Raw genomic sequence first — 24,004 nt, 5'->3', positions numbered from 1 at the left:
GTGCTCATGTTTTTACTGGTGAGCTCCCAGAAAACACTTCTGAATCAGCAGCAAAGCTTTTGTGGCACATTAGCTATAGAAACATAAAATACCAATTGTCTGGTCATGGCACTTTTTAAAAAATGCTGAACTAAGTATTCTTCTGCTTCAACAGTGAATGAAGAGGAAATCAAAATATTTTAGTATCAAGGCTTCCTTTCCACCCAGTTTTCTCCTGCTGTTAAAAACCAAACCAAAAACTACCTAAAGGGGAAGGGAGTGTTTCCTCCAGAAGTGTGTTATGCTGTCTGAATATTGATTCAAATGTCCAGTTACTCAGGCAATGCTTTTTTCCTGTAGTAATAGCTAAGGAACCATGTTACTGTGACATCCCTCTGCCTGTTGTAGTGTCATTCCTCCCTGGGACTCAATTTTTGGACCAGCTCATTGTAAGCATTATGGCAACTCATCAAATGGACTCTATTTTCAGCAGCTTTTCCTCTCAAGTACAGAGGAAGATTTTCAAAGCTGTTTAGGTGATGACAGGCAGCAATTTGTCTTGCCCCAAAAAAGTCCTGTGGCAGCAAGGCCCTGGTGTCAGGACATCCCTGTGTTCCTGAGGTGTCACATTACCTATCTGAGACAATTCTGGTGTCATCTCATGAGCTCTGTACAGCTTCTTGTGTTTCTTGCCTGAAGTCACACAGGAGAAGTGCAGCCTTGGGGAAAATGCCCAGTAAGCTGAAGATGACAAAGATGACAGCATGACTCCCAGGGACCACCTGCTTCTGGCATCCACAAAGATATTTCCTAGCAGAGATGTTGCTACTTCCCCTTCTTTCCTCTGCCCTTCTTATTTCTAAGCCCAACAACTAAAAAAGACAATAAACAGACCCACAAGTCTGCAAGTGAGCACCAAACTTCTCCTGCTTGATTTGCTTCTCTGCAGAACCTGCCCAGCTGATGCTGTTTGGCAGGGGCTGAGCTCTTTGCTGTGTTATGTTTACTGTGGTTGTTGTGCCACCCAACCCTTGACTTTGGGTGCTTTGGGCAGTGACCATAATGTTGTGTTGATAGCCACAAACTTTACTAAAGGGCAAGAGGAACCTGTGGGTGCACTGAGCAGTTCTGGAGTGCTCTCAGGGACTCCACATCCTTCTGTCTGACAGTGTCATCTTCCAACTTCCATCTCTCACCTCTTTCTAGTGAGTGTGGGCATGTTTAGTGTTTACATGGTGCCTTTTCCCCAGCCCCATTATGTTCTGCTCTGGGTGTAAAAAATGACACCCAGGGTAACATTCAAACCACATAAAGTGGATGCAGTTAAAAATGCATCAAAATATTTGCCTCCTGTTTCTGCTTTCTGTAAATATTATTGTTCTGCTTCCTTCTTGCAGTTTTTCCATTGGTGTTATTACTGTATTGTAGTTCTGCCTGTCAAGTTTCATCACATTTGCATACAAATTTGCTAATTCCCAGTTTTTAAGCTGCTAAGGAACAGGGAGGTAATTTTTTTCTCCCTGAGCAACCCCCAATAGACTGTATTTTCTCTTGTGTATAGTTCCAAATTTTTGTCTGGTGTTAAAAATTCAGTAATTCCTTTCGTTTGGATTTGAAGGATTGCTGGTTCCATTGAAATCATTTATTTTTGAGAGAGATTCTGTGAAAGCAATTGGATTTTTTCCTCTCAGGAAACCTTTACCTTCCTGTAGCATCCTGCATGCCTGGCATGTCCCATGTTTACAGGGAGGGAGCAGCTCCATGGGAAGGGTTTGGTTCAGTTTTGCTCCACTCACCACAGAGAACCAAAATTTGGCTCTCCAAGCCTGCTTTGAGTATTGCAGTGGATTTTCCCCAAAAACACACGTGAAGAGGGGACGGCTGCATGTGCAGTACTTTTTTTCCTCCTCTTTTTCCTTTTTTCCCACCTCTCTAATGCCAGCTCCTGTGTGCAGGTTTGGGGGAGATGTGTGTGCAAAGCTGAGCACAGTGACTGATCCCAGCTGGGCTCTGAAGGCAATTCTTTGATATGTATGACAACAATAAATAAATAATAAAGCTTGGGGACAACCCATCTCATCTTCTCCCTGAAAGCAGATTTGGGAAGTAAGGTGGGCTTTACAGCCACCTGGCTAAGGCTTCTGATAAATGCAAAAAGGTTCAGTGCTCCAAATGTTCATACACTTGGTTTAAAAGGAAAGAAAAGCTTAAATTTTAATTGAAGCTCTGTGTTTTGACAGAGTGTGGGGGGAAATCTCCACTTACCTGGTTAGGTTTTTGTGTTCTTTGGTAGTTCTGTGTTAACTTTCTGGGTGAGTGGGTTTTGTTGTTGTGACTATATCATGATAACACTTCTCCTGATGTTTATCCATGTCTGATGTGGATCTATGAAATTATTAATGCCAGATGGGAGTTTGTGCTTATGATATCTGGAAATCAATTTAGAAAAGACCAAGTAAATCAGCAGCACTGTGACTGCTGATGTAAATTTTAATTGCATCCATGTTTTGATGTCCTTGTTGGGTTTTTTTCCACTTTAATTGGAGTTCCCTTCTAGTTTTTCTCCCAGAACCTCCAGACCAAAGTGCTTCTGCCTACCAGTTGCTTTATGCCTTTTTGTGAAGAGTTTGGAAATGTACAATGTAATTATTGGATAATTGTACATCTTCAAAACCTGCAGCAAAGTCAAATTATCCCAGAGACTAAAAAGAGTAGACCTCAGTCTGGTGCAAAGCACTTGGCCAGAATGGGGATGGTTCTAGTTTAACAGTGAGGGTAATCATTATTTTTACCCACACAACCCTCACAAAAGGACATAAGTAACTTTACCCTGATGTTAGGCCATCTCTTTTGGCTTACACAGTAAGGAAGACTTTTTGCTTTGCTTCTGCTTGTTCTCTTTTAATACTGAGTAACACTCCTTGTGCCATCTCCAAGGACATTTGCCATCTCCAGTTCTTCTACTCTCATACTTAGAGCTGATTTGGGAAGTGAGGGAAGCTGAATATTTTCCTCTGCTAGAAAATACAATTTGTGTTGACTAGGACTATTCATGAGCTTATGCCACATTGGACTAATTTTTCAGCAGAAAGATAACATTTTGCTCAACCCCAAATGATATGGTTACATATACAAGGACTGAAACATGAGCAGGGGTTTATTTCCATGAGAAACAATGATATTTTTTTCCACAGGCACGAAAAATAACATTTTTAGATGCTTCAGTCTTGCTTAGCATATTAAAAAAATTACTTTGCTCAAATTCCTTTTGCTTCTGTATGACAACCTTTTTTAGCAGCTGTTTGGGGGAATTCAGACTTGAAACTTAGCTTGAGGTGATCAGCAATTCTTGCAGTGACAGTCCTAGGCAGCAGGATGGAAGATGAGCTTTGCTTTTCTCTGGCTCCCCTTGGGAAGGTTCTTTTTGTGACCTTCTGTGTAACCTCTGTAGTTTTATTTGGGGTGGTGCTGCCAACCTGCCCAGGAACCATCTCTGCTCTCACACCCTGAGCTGCCTCTTGTCTGCAAGGGCAAACTCAGGCTTGCTGAGGTCTGACCTGAGCCCATCACTGTAAAAGTCTTTAAGTGAAGCCCCACCACGAGCCCTGTAAAACCTCCTTGCAGAGCAGGTGTGATGCTTTTCAAGGCATTAGTAGCATTCTCCTGGCTGGGACAGAGTTTTCCTGGTGCTGATGCTCTGATCTCTTGCAAACATGCTGTCTCATTTGGAGAGATGTGGGGAAATGAGTGGAAAAGGCCAAGCTGGATCCATCCTGAAGCCAGTGGCATTGCCCCAGGGATGAATCTGTCCTCCTGGGATTGCTCTCTGTAACTGAGCAAGGCATGGCCAAGTGGTGCTGTACAAACATAAAATAATGAGCCAGCAGCTGAGTGTCTGGGGCAAGCAGAGGGGAATGAAGATGGATGACTGGAGCTAAGAGACAATTTAAAAAGGGATAAATACAGGCAACAAGTTATTCACCACAGCAATTTGTAAAGGATGCTAAAAACCTTCAGACAGGATAGTTGCACATCACATTTCTTTTTTTTTTTTTTTTTTTTTTCCTATTTGCAGCCTGACAGGTCTCATGTAAATAGTTCTGATGGATGGCTAGAAACTGTTCCCCATGATCTGCTCCTCTGCTATGGTTTAGCTTAACTCTTAGTATGCCTGGTGCTGCCTGGGGACCTGGCATGGCTGAGAGGCAGCAACCGCATGGCCATAGATCCTTCACTGGGATCCCCATGCTGGCTGCAGATGGGAAGAGCCAGGAGCATGGGGTGGCTCCCAGGGGGCAGGGGAAGTGTTAGTGCCAGGAAAGTGATCCCTGTGGTTAGGAGTGAGTGGCCTGAAACACAAAGGTGAGAAGGAGATGGAGTCTTTACCCAGGAAGCAAAGTGGCTCTGAGAAGTTTTGGTGAGAAGCTGGCTGCAGTTTGAAGGGATACATTCCCAGCCTGAAAAGCCCTTCAGAAGAAAGGAAGGAGCAATAGGAAGCACAACTGTTTTGCTTGGTCTGCATAATTCAGTTTGCTGCCTCTCACCCCAGACCCACAGCTGCCTTGGGTGTGTGAGATGCCCTAGGTCTGACTCTCAGATCTGCATAAACTCTTACATCACTTGATCTTCTTGTGCCTTCATTTCTCTTGTGCTGGATAAAGTGTGGTAATGCATCCTGACACCCAGAATATACTTGTTCAAATGGGTTAGACTTGGGTAATGAAAGGGAGGCAGGGAAGTGAAGTGTGACAGTGGGGCCAGAATACAATTACCCATTCCAGGAGCTGGCTGCAGCATCAAAATTAATCTCTTGACAAATCACCTCTGGATCTTTAATTAGTAGAAATACACAAGGATCTTGGAGTGTTTTCTTTTCCTTGCCTGTGAAAGCAGCATCCTTCCCATAGCAAGCCCTGCTCTGCTTACTCCATGGTGGGAGCCAGCCCTGATTCAAAGAGCAGAACACCAGGTGCTGAGGTGAGAGCTTTGCATCTTGGTAACACTGCTCTTACCCCAATGTGACCTGGCCTGACCTTCCTGTGTCATATCCCAGGGCTGCCAGTGAGCACCAGTATAGCTCTAGCAGCTGAAAAAAAAAGGAAGACAAGCTGTGCATGAAGATGGAATTAATTAAATATATTTTTTTCTCGAGGAAAGAGAGGAAATTGCTGCAAGCAGCAAGAATTGGCAGGAGCTTTGCAAAAGAAAGATACAGAGAAAATGAAATACGTATTTTACTGGAAACCTTTGAGACAGTCCAGGTTAGAAGAGTTATTGCCATGCTGCAGAATTAACAGAGAAAAACAGAGAAAGGGGGGTGGGCTGGAGAGAGAGGAGATGATTGAGGGAGGCTCAGCCTCAGACCTGTTGCTTTTAAAATCAGAGTGCTTAGAGGTCTTACAAATGTGATTGCTCTGAATATTATTTGGCTTCACCTGTGTCAGGGTTTAACACTGGCCTGGCAATTAAAATGAATAACAGATGCTCTCTGTAATAATCCCCTCCCTTATAAAGAAAGGAGTGAGACTTATGGGTTGGAAACTAAATTCTACAGCTTTAATGAAACAGTAATGATAAAAAGGAAAAAAAAATTACTAAATATATACAAATATACAGGAAAATGATACCACGTTCCTCCCCCCTTTCTCCCTGTTTCTCTTCAGGGATGATATTTTTATCTCCTTGCTGTTTTGCCTCTACTGCTTGGTCCTCTTTGTATCACTCCTATAAATTGTATGATCTCTTTATGAATGAATTTTTAGGTCCTAATTAATGAAAATAATTTGTTCTTATAAGGACTCTTTAGTCTCAGGTGATAGGAGCCTGCACTGCTGTCTTTGTCTATGCCAGTCTCTTACAAAGGTCCTTTTATATATCTGACTTTCACAGATTTGGCTATCAATCCCCTTTTTCTTGTCATTCCCTTCTAACCTTGTGTCCTATTCCAGAGAAATATTTAGACTGATATAACTGCACTCTTCTGAACATGAAGTCACAGACTTTACCTGAAGTCCTGGCTTTTCCTCAAGAGGTGCCTTTTGATTACCTTTACAGAGAAGTTGCTCACCCTGAGTTTATGGGTTTTGCCAGAAATCCCTGTTTAGGAGAAGAGGTAATAGTAGAGAGAGCAGCAGACACAGAGAAGTTGTCTAGCTGGGAGGGAACACACTGTAGAGATAAGTAATCTTGGAGCTTTGCAGTCTATGTTACAGCAAGCAAATTGACCTTGTGTTTAACTGGTTATTGTGCCAACTCCAAGGGGAAATATTGGCTGCAAATATATCACTGACATAATTAAAATGTAGTGACTGCCTGTTTTTTTTCTGAGAGCAGAGCAGATTTGGAATAGAGTGGCAGGCACATGATGTGGAGTGGGAGGAAGCAAGCTATAGCTTCTCCTTGCCTCACTCTTTACTATTACTATTAATTTTCATTACAGAGGAAATTAAATTCAGCCCAGGAGACCCCCTTTTGTTCCCAAGGAGGAAAGCATCTTGCTTTATGGCAGGAAAATGCACTTTAAAATGTCTTTAGATTCCCTTGCAAACCGGTTTACAGTTCAAGTCATTTGGCAGGTAACCCTTCCTTCCCCTGGGCAACCTTTTTTCTACCTGTGGTAGTCTTCATCTCCACGTTTCAGGGCATCAGGCAGCTTCTAATTAATCAGGGCTGGGATGCAAATTTCCCTGGGGAAAGGTTATTTTTTATCCACCTGCTGCAAGGCTTTGAACCTTTTAGCAGATCTGCTGGTACTGGCTTTGGGCAGAAACTGCACTGGAGTAAATGGGGCCCATGTCCCAACCAGCCTGAAAATGTCAGGACTTGGATGCTTCCCAGTATCCCATGGACATCTGTCTTTCACTGCTACTTCTGAATTAGTTAGAAATGCATTAGGCAGTTCTGAGCTCTGAAATGTTATCTTTTGGGAAAATAGCTCAGCAGTGAAGCTCTGAGGGAGTCTGCTGAGAGGCAGCAGAATTTCATCCTGTAGCAAACCCATAGTTGAGCAATTGTACTCTTAGATGTCCAAAGGAAGTGCTCACCCTGATACCAGCAGCATCTTAATTTCAGGTGCCATCTGCACTGTGGCAGGAGAGGGACATTTTCTGTGCAGAGAAATCTCAACGATGTGGGCGAAAAGTGAGAAAATAAGGGTTATTCAGCTTGTTTTACAGAATAAGCAATGAACTGTCAGAGTTGGAGAGGGAATTTGTGATAGACAAGAGCAGAGTTCTCTGGTGTCTCCATGTAGTGCTTTAGCCCAAGGGTCATTTCTGTTGGTAGAGAAAATGAATGTTGCTCCTCAGCACCTGGTGACAGATGACTTCCCTCAACCTGTCCTTTCTAATTTTCAGAGGACACTGAAGGTTTCCCCTGTCAGACTCCTAAGCAGGGAGCTCTTCTTCTTTCAAAATGCTCTCTCATGTCCTCCACCCCCATGGTGCCAAGGACAGGATGTTTCAAGGGCTATTTCAGCTGCTGGAAATCATCCCAAGACAAATTTATCCTTCAAAGACTTGACTGAGGAGCAGCTCGTTTGGAGAAGCTGGCAGAAACTTGAAAAGAAATTTTAATGGAAGCTGCTGGTTCCTTCTCAAACAGCAACTGCCCAAAGTTCTGTGTTAGTGAAGTGTCAGATCATTTAGGACTCCAGAAAGGAGCTGACCTCTATCCCACCCTCTGCCTGATCTGCTGCATTCCCTCCCGTTCCAAAAGGCAGAGCCAGGAACAGCAGTTTCAGGCAGGTGTTGTTGTCTTTGGGGGACAAGCATTGCTATTTTCTTGTTCTCTTTCTCATTGGCACACAATTTTAGGTACAGCAATGACTCCTGTTGGGATTTTTTTTTTTTTTATTTATGGACTTGGACCGATTCACACTGCGTTAGTGATGCAGCAGCAGTGGAGCTGCAGCAATTTGGGATTCAAAGGCAAATGTATTCAGGTTTTCTGAATGTGCAGAGTGCTTTCTAACAGAACAGAATGGATAAGGATGGGCAGAGGTGTTGGAAGGAATATTGGAGCCAGAAGATGAGGTGGATGAGTAAGTGGAGAGCCACTGTTCTAAACCATGAAGCACTTTTTAAAAGCAGCAGTCAGCAAAGGCAGTGCAAGCAAACACCTGAAATGAGCAGGTGCATCTATTTTCTGGTCCTGAGTAAAGAGCACTTGCTGTGCATGCTTAATGAGGTCCTCTGCCAGCAGTTTTCCATCAACCACTAGTTGTTGCCCAGGTTTAAGCCAGGCTGTGGAGTGTGCTCTGAGTCCTGGCAAGGGAAAGGCCACTGAAGATTTCATGGCAGAGCTTCCCTAGCCCAGGTTTGACTGACAGCTCCAGTGATGTGAAATCTCAGCTCTGATATTAAACTTAACCTTTGTGGATTTCACTTTAAACAGCTATGGAATTACACAGACTGTCCTTTAATCAGAGGAGGTTTTAAGGTAACATTTTTTTTGTTTAATGCTGAAGTCCACTCAGATTTACTGGTGATGGGAGGGTGGGGGCACAGGAGGCAGTGCAGCATCTCTCCCTGGCCATCCTTCTCACCCTGCATTTTGGGGACAAGGTAGGAGCTGATGGGGTTAAGTCTGTATCCACTTGCAGCACAGAAATAAGTGCTGTATTATTAGAGCCTTAAAACTTTAAATACCTCCTCTCTAAATAGCTGCAAGGTGAGCTGGTGCTCAGGCAGAGTGAAGGAGACACTTCCCCTGGTGTGGCCCATCCTCAGGCAACCCCCAAGGTCTCTGAGAGTTGGTGAGGGGGCTCTGGTGTGGGATGGAGCCTCTGACTGCCAAGGGATGATCATATCAGCTGAAGGAGATGGAAAGGATTTTGCAGGAGATCATTCACAGTGCATAGCAGTGTAGGGAATAAGCTCTCTGCCTGCTCCATAAGCCTTGATTTCATTCCAGTGTGCTGGGGATGTGCTCTGAATCCGGAGGAAGGATCAGGAGGGATCTCCTGGACACTGGAAGGGGCATGAATTTGCTTGGATTCTGGGTGCTGAGCAAGCAGCTGATGCAAAAGGAGATTGTAAGAGACCCATTCCCACCTCCAGTGACCTGATGCCAGGTGGGGTCGGTGCATGGGAGCTCAGGCACCAATTTTCACTGGTGCCACAGCTCTGGTGGTTAAATGCCTGGACTGAATGCCAGCTTCTGATGGGATTGCTGCTCAGAGGCTTTCCCACCTGCAGTGTTCCCATCCTGCTGTTTCCCTTTAGCCAGCAGGATGGTGTTTAGGGTTGCTGTTTTTTCCTTCCTTCAGCTGTGTTCTTTGCCCTTGGGAGCACTAGGTTTGAAATTTATTGCCAGCTCCAGTTCTGCATCTGAACAGATGCATAAGGCCACCAAGTCATCACCACATGACTGATCAGAATTGGGCTCAGCTCTTCTGCAGCTAAACATTTGAAAGGCAAACAAACAAGTGAAGCAGTGAAAGGAAAGCTGCTGTTTGAGATGCCTGGGAGAGGAGGTTCAGATAAAAGTTAATTGGAGGTGATTTTCAGAATCTGGAAAGACTGATAGACTCTATTGTTTAATCAAGGGCTGCTGAAGAGAGGTTTTATCTCCAAAACAGGGAGTCTGTCATGGATGAGATTGGGACAGTTCACAAAAGAACTGTTCAGGAGAGGGCACCAGACATAATGCAGAGAGCTCAGAGTGGGCATGTGTTCTCATAAGCTCTGTGGGCCTGGATTTAATGGAAATCACTGACCTAGCATTTCTTCAAATGGCTATTTATCCACTGAAATCCTGTACCAGTACATGGGGTGATCAGGGCAGTAGTTTGGTTTCCCTGCCATGATTGGCATCATGCTGAGTTAGTAGCAGGGTCTCTTGTTCTTGCCATTTCCCTTGGGATAACTTTACCTAAACTTTCATCCTTTTGCTGACCATGGTGCAAAGGTGGTATCTTACAGTTCAGCTTCTTTTTCAGCTTTCATTCTGCATCCTTATCATTGTTACTGAGGTGTGGAATTAGGCTCTGGTGCTCAGCTGCATCCCAGGCAGGTACAGAACACAGAAAACCTCCTCTTCCTCTGCAGGAGGAGGAATGAATGGGTGAGAAAACAGGAGAACCCTGTGAGATACTCATTGCTCCTGTGGGACACATTATTCCCCTTCTTTTAGGGCAAAATCTTCTGCAAGCATAGACAGCAGCAGCTCCCTTGGTTTATGTTGAGCCTTGGGCTTCCAAAATCCTCCTTTGGCCTTTTCATTTCACAGTGGCTGAGGGTGACATTTCCAAAGCAGCCTCTGGAAACTGAGTGACCACATCCCAGTTAGGATGGCTTAGAGAACACTTAAATGAGTGACTGGCTCCCTGTGCCTCTCCCAGGTATTGCAACTATCAAAAATCTGGTCTGACCTCCTCAGTGCTCCTCTACCCCATCCCTGCAGCCTCAGCCCTTGGATTGCACTCTGATGGTGCCTTTTGGGCTCTGTTATCCCATGCCAGGAGTGACAAGTGCCCCGTGCTAGTGTGGAAAGACAGCCCTGTGCTGTCAGCTGCCTGTGGGACAGCAGGATCCAGGAAAAATGGGAGGCAGTTGTGTGGGAGTGGGAGCCTTGCCTGCTTCTGCTGTCTCTTTCCCTCCCTTAGACAGGAATAATGAGTTTCCTTCTGCATCATTTCTTCCTGGTTAAGGTTTCTAGGTGAGCTGCATCATGCCAAAGCTACTGGGAGGCTGTGCAAGTGTCTCTGTTCTAGGAGTGCTAAGCATCTAACACAAGGCTTGGGATTTCTGTACCTCTGATATAAACGCCAAACAAAATTAATAATGAACAAGCACACTCCTGCTTGATACTAAGAAGGAAGCAGCTGTTGTTTGTTTGTTTTTAATGGCTCCCAGGAACAGGGGGCTGGAAACAGTTAAATTTCTCTTGACAGCTGGGAATGCTTTGGATGCCTGGCAGTCACTGCAGTGGGTTCTTCCAGCACCTCTGCATCTTCCCCCTGCAGAAGCTGATGTTTTGCTGTCCTTTGCTTTCCTGCTTTGATCAGAGAGAAGAATACAAATGACACCTTGAGGATTACTCACATTTTCCAGTGTTATCCAACAGCAATAGCTGCTGCCTTTCCAGATAGCACTCAGGGCTCCCCTCCTGGTGCTTTATGGCTTGCTCTTGTCTCTTCTAATAATTGAACCCATGCTTGTGATTCCTTCCCAGCTTTGGCTCCTTGGGAGAGGTGGGTGAGGGACAGGATTTTCATAGCTGGTCCAGTAATTTCTGATCAGTGAATGCAGTCATACAACAAAAATAAGAGCTGCTTGAGAAACCAGGGAAAAGCTTGGGATCAATGGGGTGTGCAACATCTTTTCCCTCAAGGGTGTCGAGTGCTTCCATATTATGGTTATCAGTGAATAAATGAGTTGAGGAGGTCAGCTCAGTCTGGCTACAAGAATGGCTTTTTCCAATTCATGCTGTGATTTAATTAGGCCTCTGAAAGGGGAGCAGGACAACGTTTTTTAGTGGGTGAATATTTGATAAATAAATATTATGGAAGCCAGTTGACTGAAATGATTCATGTGTCAGTGCTAAATTTGGTGAAATGTTTCAGAGGGGGAAAGGAAGGCAGGGGATTTAATGGTGTGTGTAACCAAACCTTTGCAACTAGTCAAGCAATGCCAAGATCAAGTAGCTGTGGGGCTGATTCTCTGTTCCTTTATGCCATGGTAAATTTAGGGTGCAGTAAAAGACAATCCCACTGCTTGGGAAATATTTCAACCTCATCTTCAAGTGCCTTTTCCAGCCAGTCATGGTGCTTTCTATATAGCAGTTGGCTGCAAATTAAATGCTTGGCTACTGAGAGTGGAAGCCACCCTGTGTCTTTCCCTGCCTTTGGAAATGCTGGATGAGTTGGTTCATGCTCACTGCCACTTCCAAACAAGTGAGGATTAGCCATATGCTGCAATGTGCCTTTCATAGACAGTGGGACATGGGGATTGCTGGCCCTCACACCAAGGTTCTCATCTGCCTCCCAAAACAGAGTGTCCTGAGCAGGCTTCTCCTTCGACACTGCTATTCTGAAGATGTCTGCTGCTTTTTTCATCACCCATCTTTCTTCCCTCCTCTCTTGGTTTTCTGAGCATGGTCACAGGGAGCATCTGGGGCTTCTGGAAACAAAATGAACTGTCTTCATTTCTGAGAAGTGATGCATTGCACCAGCCAGCTGCCCTTCCTCAACTGCTCCCTTGGATTACATGAGATGCTGACACACACCCTGTGTACACACACTTCTACCTTGACAGATGGTGATGCTCTGAGCAACTGCTTCAATTTTTACTCTTTAATCCATGGCTAGACTGCCAAATGCTTTAAAGCTGATACTGCTCCATAGATCACCTTAAAGTGTTAAAGTCCAGTGCAGTTAATAACATTCTGGAAATGCTATCAATCAGAGGAGGAAAAATATCTAAAAGCAAACTCCTTAGTGCCCGGTGTACCCACTGATGTCAGAGATGGATGGAACTGCTGTGCTTTGTGGGACAATTTTTTTCTCTTCCATTCTCCCTAAAACCTTTACCAGAGCTTTTCTGATCAAGGCAGCATCCTTGGTGCCTGACCTTTATTTGCCTTGCATGGACTTGGCTTCTCCAAGCCCAGGCTCTGAGGGGGAGGAGGAGGGATGGGGAGTGTGGGTGCTTTTGAGCTGCTGCTGGTTGTGTCTGGGAAGTGTTGCTTGGCTGGGAGTTCTGACTCTGGGCCTCTGGGGAAGCCTAAGTGGATTTGCCTTGGCTGTTTTGGCAGCATCACCTGGCAGGATGCCTTGGGGAAGACTTGGAGAAGACAGAGATGTGTTCTTGTAGAAAGTTCCAGGTTCTGCTACTCAGAGGGCTTCTGCCTTGTCACCTTGCTCTGTTTTCAGTGACACAATTTATCTGGGTAGCTGGGTATTTTCCTGGAGGTTGAAAATAACACCCTGCATTTGGCTGTTTTAAGTCTGCCTGAGCCAGCAGAGCAGCTGTGTCTTTGGGGAATGTCAGGGTGGTTACTTCATGAGCAACACCATGGATTAGGTTTGTTCTGGAGTCAGACCAAAGTCTCTTAACCTTCCTAGTTAACAGTGCTGGAGAACTGATACCAAGAGCTATCTAACTGCTCATAAACACATTGGCTGGGCTGGGGTGGTTTTGCTGTGTGAAAAGACCCCATGCAAATTCACAGCCCTACTTTATTTCTCCCCCAGCTTCCCCTGCATTCACTCCTCCAGCCAAAGAAAGATCAGCATGCCCTGTGTCTTCCCACGAGCTGCTAGAAGGGGTTTCTCTCCTCTCCCCAAACATCCTGTCTGAAGCAATGTCAGGCCAGATGGAATCTGTTGCAAAGGAACAAGCAGCTTGGGCTCTTACTGTGCTTGAGTAAACAAGTGTCAAGGAGATTGCAGTGGGAAGTGATGCATTCCCAGGTGACCCATGCAGCACCAACCTGTTGCACTCTCAGATATGACACCTGCTGCCCAAACCTGCATTTTCTTCTGAGGTAGGTGCAGGGGTCAGAAAGGTGCAGGACAGCTACAAGTTCTTTATTGGATAATGCTTGCAAAGATTGCTAAAGGGAAGAAACCAGGTGGTCACAAACCTTAGCTCTTACCTTCTGGACAGGATCCCACCCCAGTGTCAGATCCTGATGTTCCTGTCCTTTTCCACACCCATTTCCTTACTCCCAACTCCCTTCATAGCTGTAGCACCCCACTTTTCTCCATGGTGGCTTAATAGCATATTAACACTCTGCCTCATAGCTGGATAGCTGGGATAACTCCAAGTTCACTTTGAATTATTAGAAACAGATTTTAATAGCAACATCTCTGCTGTTGGCTGCTGTAATGTTCATGGGGTGTATTGTTCCTTCACCTTTAACAGCTGTGTATAAAAGTCCTCCAGTCTCTAACTAATTGCTATTGCAAGCCAACTGTCCCCTAGTGATACAGAACTGGATCCAGAGATCACTGCCTGCAGTATAAATGACTGCAGTTAAGCCACTTAATTAAGAACTGTCTGTGCCTGGTAGCAAGAAAGCTTTGTGCTGTGTCATAGAATGTGTAGAGGGCAAGCAAAAAATCTTTACAAACCATCAAAAACCAGCCCTCTGGCTTTATTTAACTGGATGGAGCCTCCATGTTAAACACCATGGCTATTGGAGGAGGTCCAGAAGGAATATTTTCTTGTCCTTCCATGCCCCTGCTCTCCTGTCTCCATCCTCTGCTCCTTCCATCCAGTGTTCCACACTGGACTGGACAAATGGAGATGCAGTATCAGGTAGGAAGCTGTTCTGGAACCAGCCAGTCAGACTCTACAGCATCTAAGGTGGTTTTAAACATGAAAAAGAAGAGAAAAGGGTACTGAAGGTAGACTGTGATATATACAAGGTTCCTTTTCCCTTCTTTTTGGTCTTGTCCTCCAGCATTTTTTGTGGATGATGGTGATGCAGATCCATCTCTGCTTCCCACCTTGGCAAGATCTTCTCTTTGAAAGCCTTCAATTTAATAGCCTAGAAGAAGGTAGGAAGTCCTATAAAACTCCTCATTTTCCCTTCTTTCTCCTAAGCTGTCTTCTCTCCCTAAGCCCTGCTGCCCTAAGGTCCAGGATTGTGTAAATCTCCATTAATTCTGCCCTACACTTTCACTTTCCCAAGTCAGACATAAACCCCACTGTTGGGTGACTGTTCAGTTTGGCTTTTAGCAAACAGGCACACATCTGATTTCTCGTTTGACTTTACAAAAGCAGCAGCAGGGAAGGGGCTGAGCAGCTAATGCACTTGTCTGTGTCATTATGAAATAACCATAAATAAAGCAGATAGTAAAAGCAGCCTTTTTACTCTCTTTTCAAACAGTGACAGGAGCTTCCTAGAAAATTACCTTTTTTTACCTTTTTTCTCCTTTTTTTAAGAGCACAAGTTAAAAGGGTTTGGTATTTCTCAGCATCTAATAAACAACCACTTTCCCCTAATTTTCCATCAGCTGAAGTAGAGGTAATGAATGCATTTTACCACTGTCTCTCAAAAGAAGACAAAGAATCAAGGATCTAAAACTTCAGGTTTTCACAGATGGAAGTAGCACTGGAATAGGAGCAGGCATCTACTTCCATTCCCACAGTCTGGCTGCTGTAAAGAAGATAAAACATGAGAGTCCTGATCTTCAGTCAAGTAGCTCTTTTGAGAATCACTAGAATTTGTCCATGTTCTATTGTCTTACAGCAAAAATGGGATGCAGTGAAAAAAACCTGCATTGATTTCCTTGCAAGAGAGGATGCTAAATATATAAATAAATACTTCAAAATCTAAAGTGCTGTTGTGCCAACCAATTAGGCTATCAGAAAGGTACAGGAGAGAGTAGAAAACAGGCAGGTTCAGAGAGGGAAAGTGGGTGTAGCTTTGACATAACTTCCCTGATTTCACCCCAGAAATTCCTTAATCCCTTTGCTGCTGCTTCTCCAAATCAGCAGAACAAATAGTGCTTCACATATTGTGTTTAAAAAGATAACTGCATGTCCCTGAATGCATCCCCATTAACCATTTCTCAGTAAGATTTCAATAAACATTTACAGGAGCTGCATGTTGGTGAGGATCTTTTGTTAACACTGAATGAGGTGAGAAACCAGGATGTGTCTGGGGGGCAAAGAGGAATCTGCAGTGCACCCTGAGCCCCCTTTCCCTGCCTGTTCCCACCTCCCCTGGAAAATTCTTATTTGTGGAAAGAGAAGAATAGGAGCTTTTATGGCTAAGAAGGGTGAAGCAATTCTGCAGCAAAGGTTACTTTCTTTTTCTAAATGGAAATGTGTTTATGAGCTGAGAAAAATGATTTCTGGCAGCTCAATTCAAGGAAAAAAAAAATAGAGACTCAGATAAAGGGATTGGGTGAGAAGTGAGCCTTTGGTGTTGCTGAAGGTCTGGAGAAACTGTAATCAATGAATACAAAGTTCAACTTCATTTCTTTCCTGAGAGCTTGTTGAATGAGGCTATCAGGGATTCCTTCTGCAGCTTACAGGTACAGAGGTTCTGCCCTGCAATCAAGAAGTAGCAGGCATCTTTCTCCCCAGCCATGCAGACACACACTGAGCTCACTAAAGGTTCCTGGCTGGGATTCAGTGGAGCATCAGAAGGAAACATGGCTCTAAATCACAGTGTCACTTGGCTGTTAGCTGGTTACCAGGTCCCACCCCACAAATGGCTGTGTTCCTGTGGTGGGAGAGGTGATTCTACAATCAGCAGCTTAAGGATATTTAAGGGTCTGTAATGCACTGTCCCACTGATTTCTGCTGTGGGGGTAGTGCTTCTAACTCAGCTTTTGTCAACCACCCACCCCTCAGCCTCCTGGGATGGTATCAAAGGCCACCAAATGTAGAAAAGTGTTTTAAATACTGATCACTTTTTTTTTTTTTTTTGTCTTTTTACCTGGGAATAGGTTGAGGAGCAGAGACAGCAAGAGCTAACATGCAGAATAGAGCTTGTAATTCCATAGGGAAAATGCAGTCCCCTATAAAGCCAGACTGCCTGTGAGGCTGCTGGAGGAGAACTGCTTTAGATTGGGTGACAAAATTTCTGCTTAGACTGATGGCATTCTAATGGCATTGTCCCCTCTCTCATAAAAACACCTTTAATCCATCCTTTTCTCCTCTGGTTTTGCACCCTTTTAGTGCTGGAGCAACAGGAGGCAGGTGGCACTTGTACTGACAAGTGACACGTTCAGAGGATGCAGTGACAGATTACAAATGCATCTGGAGGAAGCTGAGTTGATCTTTCAAGGCAGGGTTGTGTTTCCCATGTAGGAGTGAAATTTTTTTCTATGTACGAGTGTATGGTGAGAGAAGAGACAGGCACAGCAAGCAGAGGGAAAAACCCCAGCCCTGCAAGCTGGGATTCATCAGAACCTTTTTAGCTTTGTGCATCCTTCCAAACACCACTGTGAGAAGAGAGTGGTGGCAGAAAAGAAGCTAAGCCACAAGAAGCTGCCAGGGGCTGAAGGGCTGTGCCACCTCTCTATGCTCCTGTCTCCAGGGAATTCAGTATTGCTAGGTCCTGGTGTACCAGGATTTTGTGGTGGAGCTGGGAACAAAACCTAAACCTCCAGTTTGCCCTCTGAGAAAGCCTGAGGCAAGTGCAGAGCCTGACCTGGTGAGACATCAGTCCCAGAGCATCCTGTCACCCTGCTGTACTGAGGCAGGTGCAGAACCCACTCCATCAAATCCCTTCTTGCTTTTGGAAATAAATTCACATGTCAGCCTCGTTGCTGAAAGGGGTGGTTGGCAAAGGATCAGTTTTCATGTCCAGCTTTCTCTGCTGACACCACAGCTTTTATTTAAATGGAATGGTTAAATGCATCCTTCTAAATAAACTCTCCAGGCTGCTGGGGGGGACAGGGCTGTGGCAGCTTAGCCAACCCCCATTCTGGGTTTGCAGCTTTCTAGTTACACTGCAGTGACATTTGTCAGGCCAGGGCACAGCTGTTCCTCCAGTGCTCCTTTTCTGGTTTCCCTCCCAATGCTGCCACAGACCGTGGCTCCTCCAAGGTGTTGGCCTGTGGCTGGTAGGACAAAAGTGACATGTCAAGCCAAATCAGTTCAGAGGCCCTCATGCTGAATAACTCTGTGGAGTGACCTTGGAAGTGACTGTGGGGAAGGCAAAAGAGGGCAAGAAGTCAATCCTGCCTGACAAAGCAAATTTTTCAGACTGAAAACACCATTCTCCTCAAAACTGCTGCTCAGCAAGATGACTATACAGGGAGGAATGTAGATGTTCATCATTGTCTGACTTGACATTTCCTTCTCTTCTGCTTCTCCTCTGCAGTTCTCCTTGCAGTGATGTGTTTGTATACTTAACTACTGCCTTGATTAAAGTACTCTTAGCTTTTCTTTCTGTCAATATTGTACCCTGCAAAGGCAGCATCTCCATTAAGAGTTCTAAGTGTAAAAGGAACAGGCAGTATCTGAGTCCTTCTTTCAGCTCTGGTCTTCACCACTAGCTTATCCTTATTAATGCATTCTGCTGCAGAAATCGTGTGGAAAGTCAGGTATTTGAAGTTAATGTCTCTGATGCTTGGTTTCCTGTGGGGAAGGCAGCAAGAAGGGGTGTGGAATAGCCTATGGCCTGCAAATTCTAGCTTGTCACTGTGCTGCAGGACAGCTCTCTGCTTCCAGCATCAACTTCTGTAAGCAGCCAAGGCACTCTGAGTGTTTAATTGCATGGCTCTGAAATCTTCAGAGAAGGACCATCAGAAGAAAAATAAATTTTGAAGCTGTATAATCTTGAGTAAGCTCCATCTGTCATATCTGGCCTCTTGCTGTTTTAACACCACTGATGATTCTAGGCAAATGCTATTGAATTTATCTGTCATCTAATTAGCCGATAGCTTCAAATCTATCTCATTGTAAAAAGCAATAAGCAGGTTCCACTTACTTAGCCATTGTTAAGTTAGCATCTGTCAGGAGACAGGATGTTCAGATCATAAGGTAAGACACTGAGCAAAGCCATATTGCCTTCCAGTCCAGAGAAACTGGGTGGTTTTCACCAACATTTGAAAAAATAGCAAGAGGAAAAAAGCTAAGAGAGGAAAGAGGGAGCAAGAGGTGCTTTCATGTTGTCCTCCTAAGCAGGCAGAGCCTCAGCATCCTCATTACTTCCTCCCACTACTAAACAGATCTCCTCAGTGTGTTTATTTCTGCCTCCTGTTTGCAGTGCTGCATTTCCAGAGCATTTGTCAGATAGTGATTACCTTGAGTCTGCTATTGTGATGAGCACATCACATTACCCACATTATGCCTTGTCCTCTCAATTGAATTTTCTCTAATGCTCCCCTTTATTGGCAATAGACAATGAAGTTATGGAATGCTGTCAAACTGAGGTTGTTTACTTGCCTGCTTAACCATTGCTGTCCTTCACTCGCCAGCCTTCACTCCATCCCATATTGAGCCAACAACTTTCCAATTGCTGGTTGGAAAAGCAGATAAATTGGTGGGCTAATCTTTTAAGGAATGTGTGTGAGGTCAAAGCCTCCCTGGCTGTGTTTGCTGCAAGCTCAGAGCACGCTTGACTGACACCCAGAAATGCATTGAGCCAGAGTGATGTAACCACACATTTCAGCTTTGCTTTGGCCTGCAAGGCACAACTTCTGAGCTTCTGAATGCCCTTGAAAAAGGGCACTTGGCTTTCTGGTTAAAGCAGAAGCAAGGTGGGTTCAGTAAATGTGCTCTGCTCAAGTCACCCCAGTCCTCCATTGCTCCAGCCTCCCTCACAAAGTGCAAAGGAGAGGCTGGGAAGGTGCTTCAGGTACACGGTTAATTGAGGCTGCAAAATATTAACAAAGTTCATATTTTTTATTAACTGACTGTAGCACTGTGGGGGAAAGAAAACGAGGTGTGTGTGTGTTTTAGCTGCTCCTGCTTTGTTAATGTGGGCTGAGGTTGTGATGCTTCCAGTTTGTACCCATACCTATAAACAAACAGAGTATTTAACATAGAGAGGATCTCATCTAATCAACATCAATAATAGGCAGATAATTACTGCAGTTGGAAGCTGCAGAGTATAACTCCCTCAGTTGATGACTCCAGGGGGGTAAATCCTCATGCTAAAGGACAGCACAGGTTTCCTTAGCAGCATGAAAATGGGGTTCTGGTGTAAGTGAACAGAACCAGTGTGCAAGCTCTGAGTATTCATCTCCTTTCTGGATAGCCCAGTGCTCACAGATTAAATCACTGCCTGCAGAACAGCTGTAGCTGTGAGCAGGGAGGTATTTTCCTAATTTCTCTGTTGAATATTCAGGTTTCATCCCTGGGGCAGGGGAGAGTGCAGCTTTCTGTAGGAGTCCTGTTTGAGCAGACTGTAACAAGAACCAATGAAGAAACTTGTCAGAGGTTTTATTCTCAGTTTTGATGAAAATAAACAGGTATGAAATGTTTTGGAAATAATTTAGAAAAGCTGCTTCCCAGCAGGTAAACCACTGAAACTGAAAGCTCTACATGAGTGAGCACTAAAGGAAGGGAGGGTTGATGTTTGGAGGAGCAGTTTGCTACCTATCCTTCCACACCTGCAGAACAGCCTTTGCCCAAAGCAGAGAGAGATTTCCTGTTGTTTAGCATGATCTGGAGGAATCATTACAATGCACCAGCCCTGCTCACCCAAGCACATCCAAGCCTGGTCCTGGAGAAATGCCCTGGACTGTGCTGTAGATCTGCAGCCTCTTGGACACAGTGGGGTGGGGGGAGTGCATCCCTTGCTGGATGTTGGTGCCTTTGGTTTATAAAGGCAATATATGGAAATGTAGCACAAACCTTAGGCCCTCAGCACTTCTTTAATTCTCTTCAGTAACACAGGAGTCATTCTTTATGCATCGCATAATCAAATTTCTCTGGGTTTATCTGTCACTTGCAGACCTTCATCACCTTACCTAGGAGCAGGGGAAGATATCCCAGTGGCTTGTAACACCAGCCATGTTCTATTGTTCCCATTTGTTTGCTGAGCATGAAGGTGGAGAGGCATAAATATTAAAATGTACCTATTATTATAGCCAGGTCTCCATTGATAAATGATGTATAAAATCAATTTACAACCCAGGAATAAAAAACATCCATGAAGCGGTTGCTAGCTCCAGGTATTAGGAAATTATTCCTCTATAACTTACTCTGACTGGAACTCATTACACACTCTGTCCACAGAGTGATTTTGTTGTTAAAAACTGTGTCACTCAGCACTTATTTATCCCCTCTCCTTGCAAAGATGTTTGGAGTCTGCTGCATGGAAAGCAAAGAGGTTGGGAGCTGGGCTGGGGCAGCAGTGCCCCTCCTGCATCCCTAAGGGCCTCAGCTATATTTAGGCTGCAGGAGATGTTGCTCTGATAGGGTGGGAGGAAGGAGATGGAAAACCATTGACAGCTGGTTTGCCAGCTTTGCCTGCTGGCAAATTTATCTGGAGAGAGGTTGAATGGTCCCAGTTTCTTCTGAAGGCTTAATGCTGGAATTTAAACACTTGTTCACCCAGCCCTGCTGGGTCACACTCTCAAAAGGGGAGCTGTCTCCTGTCAAGGTATCACCTGGAATAATAGAATTTTCAGGGTTGGAAGAAACCTTTAAGGTCACCCAAATACATGGGCAGGGACACCTCCCACCAGCTCAGGTTCCTCAGAGCCCTGTCCAGCCTTAAAAGCTTCCAGGGGTGGATGGGGCTTCCACCACCTCTCTGGGCAACCTGTGCCAATGTCTTCACTCTCATGGTGAAGAACTTCCTCCTGACACCTCATCTAAATCTCCCCTCCTCCAGTGTGAATCCATTCCTCCATCCTAGCACTCCCTGACATCCTAAAAAGTTCCTCCCTGGCTTTCTTGTTGCCCCTTCAGACCCTGGAAGGACACAACAAGGTTCTCCTGGAAATAACACTCCTTTCCAGCTCTCAAGCTTCTGTCTGGCTGTTACTATTTATCTGTATTGTACACAGTTGGCTCTCATCTCCTCCCAGAGTTGTGCAAAATGAAGGCACCAAAGCCTGCTTAAGAACCGAGGTGCTGATTTAAGTTCTTCCACCTTTATGGGAACATCTCCATGCATGGGTACAGAAAGACATGAGCTCATTCTGCCCTTGTTCTCATCTGCCTGGCTGCAAGCCAGCTCTGGTGTCTACAAGCCATGTAGCCCATCAGCAAATAAGGCCTTTGGAAAGATGGGATGTGGATGGTTATACAGCTTCTAGTTGGACATGTAAAAACCTTCACAGTCCTTGCTCAGAAAGTCTGCAAAATCCTGAGATTTGCAAGATTTAAATAGGGGTAAAAAAAAAAAAAAAAAGGTAAGACAGATGGTGCTGGAAGCAGCAGTCTGGGGTCAAACTTTTGTTACACAGAGGTATGGCTGGTCTGGTGCTTTGGCAAGAACAAATCAGAGGATAAAAATAAAATTAATCTGTGTCAGCAAAGTGTCCTCTAAGGTAGATCTCAACAACCAAATCTGACTTTTTTGACAGATACATGGATCTGACTGATCTGTACTATGGTGTTGGTAGCATATTCTTAATTTTCTGTGTGACTTGGTATCATCTGACAGTTTAATTAAGAATAACTTTCATGAAGTGAAATTAATAGGGCCTGTGATAGGTGGCTGAGTGTGGCTTGGCAACAGAGCTGAAAATGCAGTTGTTCAAATGACAGTATCAATGAAGAAGGTTGTTTCAAACAAGTTCCCCAGGGATGGATTATTTTGGCCCACAGCTATTCAATACTTTTATTAATGATTTAGCTGATGATCCATGTCCTTAGCTGAGCCAGACTGCAGACAAGGTAAAGATTTGTGATGTTTCAAATGTGGTTATTGTTACAGTGTGAAGAAAACTGGCTGGTTAAATGGTCATGGCCCAACAAATGGCACTAAAAGCATCTAGGAACAAACATCCCAGGGCTTGGGAAATGAGCAGTTTGCCCAAGATCAGACCTTTGAGCACTGACAGGCAGTGTTGTGGTAGCAGCAGTGCTGAGGAGCAGGTGAATGTTGCACAATATTCTGATGTCAAGGGATGTAATTACACCCTGTTTTGAAAGCATCCTGCTTGTAGAAAAACTAATCCCAATCTAAGCCACTGGAAGCAAGGAGAGAACCCAGCCCTTCTGAATAAAACATCTTCAAAATGCAGACTCTTTCTGTGGTCACCCCTGTAGCCTCTGGAAGATGTCAGAGACTGTGGTAGTTCATAGAGATGTTGTGAATAGATCATGCAAAAGTTAATCTGGTGGTTTTGCAAAGAATGTTCCAGCAGTCATCCAGCCAGTAGCAAAGTTAGTCTCACTTCTTGATTCATTGGTTTATTCTATTTAAAAAAAAAAATCATCTGCTTAAATGCAGCGATTAAGTTCAGTGATAAAAATCAATGCAGGCTCCTGATCTCTGCCCTAGCTCCAGGGATGCTTTTTTAGAGCAGAAAGGCCTTTCAGACAAGCAAGGACCATTTTGTGCTGAGATACTTTTTGAATAGCCAAGGAAAGGAGGAGAGGAGAACTGAAAGCAAACAGAAATGGCAGCTTATCCGCACTGGAACAATCCATCACCAGCCTGTCATCAGACTGATGGGAGCATCTTTGGGCTAAAGCTATCCTCTCTTTGCTTTTATAGACCTCTGTGCACACTCAGAGGGTTCAGATATAAATTAAAATATAGTCTCATTGAGAGGTGCCACAATCTCTTCCAAGAGCAACAAATGCATGGAGAACAACCATCTTTTTTTTTTCTTCTTCTCTGAGACAGGGGTTCATGGCATTCACCTTGTTAGAAAGCCATTATGCTGTGAAACAGTATCTCTCAACTATATTAATTGTAAATGCCAGAGATATAGTCATAAAACTTCCTTGTAGGTTGTTACAACCACAGAGCCCTTTGCCTAGCATGTTAGCAGGCTGGAGACTTCTCCCCAGCCCCTTCCTCCACTGGTTACTGGTGATAACAAGTGTAGTATTTTACAGCAAGCATGGTTTGAAAAGGTCAGTGGCTGATGTTCATGGGAGGAGGAGGAGGAGGAGGAGGGATCTCCCAGTTTCTCACTGTGGAAAGTTCCTTTAATGCTTTTGAGGGGCTTTGGCTCCTTCTGGAAGGAATCAGGGGAGTGGGGTTTGCATGTCAGACACTCAGAGTGATGTCCAAGTCAGTCTCAGCCTCTTCTCTTCACAGCATTTTCTATATTTTCAACAGCTTTTCCATGGAGTTTGGATTTGTGAGGAGCTCTGGGCTTAGTGGAGCTAAATGAAGTGTTCTTTGGTACTTAACCTCCATGGAAAACACTTCCTGGGGGGTTTTACTTCCACTCTTGACAATTTTTTCCCTCTCCTATGATATAATGCTTCCTAATGTCTGGACCTAAATCAGTCTTGCTGCTCTTTAATTCAACTTATCCCAATCCTGAGTGGACACAAAGTCTGTGTGACCCTCCCTGAATAACTTGGTTAGTTCCAGTGGCTGCAAGCCAAGCAAAGGAAGGATTTGTCCAGAGATGTTGGGCAAAGGCTGTCTGGTGTCAGGACTGCTTGGGAGGAAGTAAAAAAAAAAGTATATT

The sequence above is a fragment of the Calypte anna genome, chromosome 24 (assembly GCF_003957555.1).
Source record: "Calypte anna isolate BGI_N300 chromosome 24, bCalAnn1_v1.p, whole genome shotgun sequence".
Classification (NCBI taxonomy): Eukaryota; Metazoa; Chordata; class Aves; order Apodiformes; family Trochilidae; genus Calypte; species Calypte anna.
Note: the sequence above shows the minus strand (reverse complement) of the source record.